A 5,980-nucleotide genomic window follows, 5' to 3' on the forward strand; every position below is an offset into this window, starting at 1 on the left:
TTTAACTTAATGTCACTTTCATTTGTCTGTTTTCTTTCACTTCTCATATTTTTTAATACTCATTCAAAAAATTTCTACCCATACCAATGTCTTGCAGGATTCCTCTCATTTTTATACAAAATTTTAGTTCTTACATTTAAGTCTTTGATCAGTTTGAGTTGATTTTTATAACTGTTGAGCACCAGGGGTCCTGTTTCCTCCTTCTGAGAAGGATAACTGGTCTCACGTATTCTTGGCACCGTTGTCCAACTCACTGGGCCATAAGCATATCCCTCTGACTTTGAAGGCACAAAGTTACTGTCATGTCATGTGCGGTGCATGTGTATGATGCTGTAATGCTAATCATTTTCACACTCTGGTAAAATAAAAAGAGAGATGGAAAACTTTTTCAAAAGTACCTATACAATTTATAAAAATTCATGGTGATTTTGCTCCCCTCAATGGTTAACTAAAGAAAAAATTTAGTTTGCTTTGACTATGGTTTTAATACAGACAACTGACCTGTTTACCCAAGAGGAATAACTGAAATGTTATTTATATAGGCTCCTTCCTCCTTAGGTTGTTATTCCAGACCCTTCCAAATCTCAAGTCAACTTCACTTTTAATTGTTATTTCTGATTTCAACCTCTGTCTGACAGAACCTGCTGGTGGTGTCCTAATACCCATTTGCCCTTTTATTTTGGTACATCTTGTCTGGGAAGGGTGTGAGCTGGTGTAGTTACCACTCATTCCTGGCCCCTTTGTAACTAACTATGGTGCTCATTGGATACAGTCTACCCACTGAGTGGTTGGTAGAGTGAGGCAGGAGATTAGGGCGTGGCAAACTGGCTGGACTAGCCGGCATGGCCTGTCCATTAAAGCCAGGACACGTGTGCGGAACTGCTCCCGAGACCTGCCCCGGAGAATGCTCTCTTCAACTCTTCTGGCAGGTGTTTGGCAGATCAAGCAGGTTTTTGATAGGATGGCCTAGAGCTGACATCAGAATGGGGACAAGAAAGAAGGCACCATTAAACTTGTGGCTTCCTTGAACCTTTGCACCAGCCCACTCTGCACTTCTTTTCTCTTTCCCTTCTTTAATTGGCCCACACTCATTCTGCAGACCACTTTAGTTCAGAACACTTTTCCCTTCTTTTCTTACCTGCATTACCTCTACATTTAATAAAGGTAAAACTTTGCTGTGTTCTTTGCTCATCTTGTCCCATACTTTAAGCAGGACAACATGAGCCTGGAGAAGACCCCTGGGAAAGAACACAGCACCCCAGTACACCCCTAAGAGAAGCCCCGAATGGAGTATCCATGACAGGGCGTGAAACATTCCAACATGAGCCATACCAACACCAAAGAGATTGGACCAAGAAGTAGATTCCACTTGCTCTCCTGAATGATCTTCTTCCTTTCTTTTCTTCATTTTACTCCAGATGTTGCTATACAATCTGTGAATCAAACAAGGAGCAAAAGGGTGAAATTCTGCACTCCCTTCAGCTCATAACCAAGTAACTTTAAGACTCCATACGATGGTTGGAGTCCTGTCAACTGGGTCACACCATGAGGAATTTGAAGACAGAAATTGTATGCACAGAGCATGAAAAGGGGAAGCTGTGGTCTCCGGTGATTTCACAGATATTAATTTAATCCATAACCTCCACCGGTTCCATACAGCTTTGAAAAATCTTCTCTGTGACCAAGCCTCCGTATTTGAGTCTCCAAAGGTAGGAACAAAACCTCAAAGTTCCTGACTCCCTTCCTCAGTGTGTCTCACATTCCATCTCCCCCAAATGACCTTCCTGTGGTCTTCCAACCATCTGTGACTGCTGTGGCCTTCAATATTATGCTCTCTGCGAGCACCTGATGGGGCCTCCTCTGTATTCATCAGCACTGTCCCTTGCCTTCCGGTATTATTGATTGCCTTTTAATGTGTGAATTGTAACCATTCAAGTAGACTATAAATGATCTAAGGGTAGGCAAAACATCTATTAAATCTTGTTATTCCTCAGGGAAAATTGCAGTGTCCTTCAATAAATATTTGATAAGCAAGTGAGTGCCTAACTCTTTCTTTGTTGCCTAATTAAATACTCTAACATGGGCAAATTTCATCTAAGCATATTTTGTTTTGTTTTGTTTTGTTTTGTTTCTGCTCACAACTCACCTTGGGCAACGTCTGGGTGAGATTATTCTAAGAGATGATTCTAATAGGTGTTCGTTCAATTCATTCAAGTGAGATCTTGGCATAAATTTCACAGCAGTCAAAAAATGGGGTAGGGTGGATTCTTCCCTCAAAGTTCTTGCGGGTCAAAACAGAGACTGTGATATTGAATACATAGTCACAATGAAAAACTAAATAGTATTATGTAAAGGACACTGGTAACAGAAAGCTGGCACAGCACACTGAGTGTAAGGAAAGACAAGACCTCCTTGGAGCCATGAAGTTTATTCTAAATTTAATAGTGAGTGTTTTCAGTACCTTGACTCAGGCCTGCTTTGGCAAACCCGATGCAGCCCAGCTTACAGGGTTATGGGCGTCTGAGAACCACACCACATCTACAAGCAACACATGTGTTAGGCCCAGAAAAAAAATGCAGAAAATGTAAAAGAACAGTAGTGAAATGTGTGAGAAGTTACACTGAATGTGTTTTGCATTAAAAAGTTGAAGATGGGAGGAACAGAAGGAGAAAGAGGAAGCATAGGACAGGAAAAGAAGAGAAACAGGAGGGGAAGGAGGGAGGGAGGGAAGAAGAAGAGAGGAGATAACGGAGGAAGCAGTGGCAGGAGTTGGGAAGATACTGCAAAAGCAGTCTTGATAAAAATAAACACTCGGACAAGATGCACACATCAATCTCGGGTATCTTCTAGATCTTTCATTGTCTAGATGGTGTTTATTGGTAAATTGTGAAACTAATAAAGGTAGTTTTTAAAAAGCTTTATTAAGGTGTAATTGGTTTGCAATCATTTAAACATGCATAACACACAATTTGCTTAATTTTGACTTATACTGATTTACACGAATCCTTGTCCATAATGATCTTAATGGACATGTATATCATCCCCAAACCTCTTAGTATCCCTTTAGAATCCCTCACCCAGGTCCCCAGGGAGCCAGAACTCTTTCTGTAGATTCATTTTCTAGAATATTATGTAAATAGAATCTCATCATGTACTCTAGTATTTCTGAAAAACACTCTGTTTTTCATTTAGGGTAATTATTCTTAGATTAACCCAAGCTACTGTAAGAACCAATATTTTATTCTTTTTTATTCTAGAGTACTATTCAATTGTAGAATATACTATAATTTGCTTATTCATCCACTTATTGATGGAAATTTGGATTTGTCTAATTTGAGACTATTATAAATGAAGCTGCTGTGAACATTCTTGTTTTTGTTTTTTGGTCCCGAGGATCAAACTCAGGACTTTGCTCTTGTGAGGCAGGCAGGGGAAGTGCTGAGCGAAATCCCCGGCCCCTGCTGTGAACATTCTTACACAAGTATTCACATAGATGTATGTTCTCACTTCTCTCAGGTTAAGTACTTGGGATTTGAGTGGCTGAGTCTTACCACGTATGTTAAATACTTTGTAGAAGATGACAAACTGCTTTGCAAAATGATGATGGTGATCCGTTACCCTTCACCAGGGTGTGTGTTTGCCCTTTCACACGCCCTCCCCAACACTTGGTATCTGACAGTACCTCACTGTGGTTAATTCGCATTTTCCCAATAGCTAATGAGACTGAGCATTTGTTAACACATGGATTTACCATTTTAGGGGATATGTCTTCTCGAGTCTTTTGACTCTTTACTGAGTTGATTTCTTATTATTGAGTTTTGCAAACTTTCTGTATCTTCTCAGTACAGGATATCCATCTGACCTGTGATACATATTTAAATGAATCATCACCAGACTCAAGTGCAGAAAGGAATATTTAAAATGTTTTATTAATTTAAAATAACATAAAACACAGAAAAGGAAAACCAAATCCAGAAGAGTTTATTGGACATAAATATAACTATAAGAACATATATAAAGAGCTATGTCATGTTATATTTATAAGCAAACCACAAAAAACGTCAGTGATCCAGGAAGATATACCCAGCCTTAGACTAACAAGTGTGTCCAGCAAGAAGTTGCTACCCCCCTCTCTCCTGGAGCTGGCCTCCATCTCCTCCTTCCAGTGACAAACCAGGGACAGCCTTCTGCAGTTTCATCATTAGCTATTAATGACTTGGTTAAAATTTCCTGCTGTTCAACCCACACAGCCTTCTAAGGATCCATTTTAAGCTACTATTAAAGACAACATGGGAAAAAATTTACTATTTGTGGAACAACCTTGAACATCTTTTCCGGCAGCATTTTCAGAGCAAGCCCTGCATCCACTGTGGGCCGCCCACCGAGGGCAGAGTTTAAGCTCATCGACTAACCAGAGTGTGACACAGCAGCCAGCTGCCGACCAGCCCCTGGGATAAGTTGTCCTGCTCAGCATAGAGGACTGGCAGGGAAGAGAACTGAGAGCCTCTTGTTTCTTCACCAAAGGACAAAGCCACATTTAAGAGATGCCAACATAGTTACCAAAGGGCAACCATTAATTCAGACAGTTCTATAATCATTTCCTTCCTAAGATAAAAATCAAAAAGGCAAGGAAAGCTTTTATTAGGAAATAAATTCAAATTGAGTATATATACCACAATAAGTCTATAAAGGTCTGCAGAATGGAATTTAAAATTCCATCATATTACCTGTGAGAAAAGTGAATCGGGAGCCCTAGCACCAAGTTTGGGACTCTACTCCCAGTGAATGCGGTTGCTTTCTTACAAGCCTTGTTCTCAACACCACACAAGAAACAGAAACAAAGGGAAGCAGCATGTGCTGATGAATCCAAGACCTCACCATTAGAACTAAGACGTCCCAGATGCGAATCCCATCACTGGATGGCCTGCTGCACGTTCCACTTTGTGTATTTCTGCAAAACAGTGGGCACAGATCAAGGAGGCTAAGGAAAGGCAGGGGACGAGCTGAAGCCTGTGAATCTCTTCAGCGTGAGAGCAACCACTGCAGTCGTGTGTATTTCTCTCCCTGGCATTTCTCCACCCACACTCCTACTCACAGTCCTCTCCTACAGTTTTGACATTATTTTTCAAGAACCATGTGGTCCAAAGAAAGGACAATGTGCTGATTCTTTTCCATAAAAAATACATTTTTTTATCTGGTGATAATTTCTGTGAAATTAAAAAAGTTGTGCATACCACCTGGTGGTTGTATATCTGCACATTTCTAAATTTGGCCTATGATAAAAGTTTAAAAGATTTTTATTCAAGAAAATGAACAAGTTTGTTATTTATGTAACACTCTGTAAATAGTTCATAAATATTTGTTGAAAGAATGACTCACGAAGAAACACATTCTAGTGAAATCGTGAAAATCTAAACGAACCTTTAAGGTATTTGTATCAAGATGAAGCAAATACCTGAAGTGGATACATTTGAACAGACATGGATCACCTGGTCATCGGTAACAGAGCGACGGTGAAGTGTGTGCAAGGCCAGCCCAGAGCAGGAGGGGCTGCTCCCTCACGCCAGGGCCACCAGGCAGCAGTTTGCTGGCCAGCAGCCCTGAGTGACAACCTCGCCCTGTGCCAGCCCGGATTCCTCCCAGCCTTGCGTCCCTCTGCCTCTCCGCTCCAGGTCACACTTTCCAATTTGGTTGTGCCCAGCCACAACAGTGACATTTTTAAAAAGTGATTTTTGTTTTACTACCTTAAAAGCTAATAAAAATTCATCTTTCATTTAACTATGACTATAAAAAGTGAGTCTGTGCTTCTTGGATGAAATGACACTTCTTTACGCCAAGGCCAGTCCCACGGACCAATTCACTTCCCACTGGCTGGAGGAGGCTGTTCCCAGCAGCTGTGTGAGCCGCACAGCCCCCGCCTTCTCCCGTCCGAGTGCCAGCCCCTCCCAGGCAGCTCTTCTGCCCACTCCGTCCCGTGCCT

This window comes from Fukomys damarensis, unplaced genomic scaffold, assembly GCF_012274545.1.
Source record: "Fukomys damarensis isolate Sample0158 unplaced genomic scaffold, DMR_v1.0_HiC HiC_scaffold_4, whole genome shotgun sequence".
Classification (NCBI taxonomy): Eukaryota; Metazoa; Chordata; class Mammalia; order Rodentia; family Bathyergidae; genus Fukomys; species Fukomys damarensis.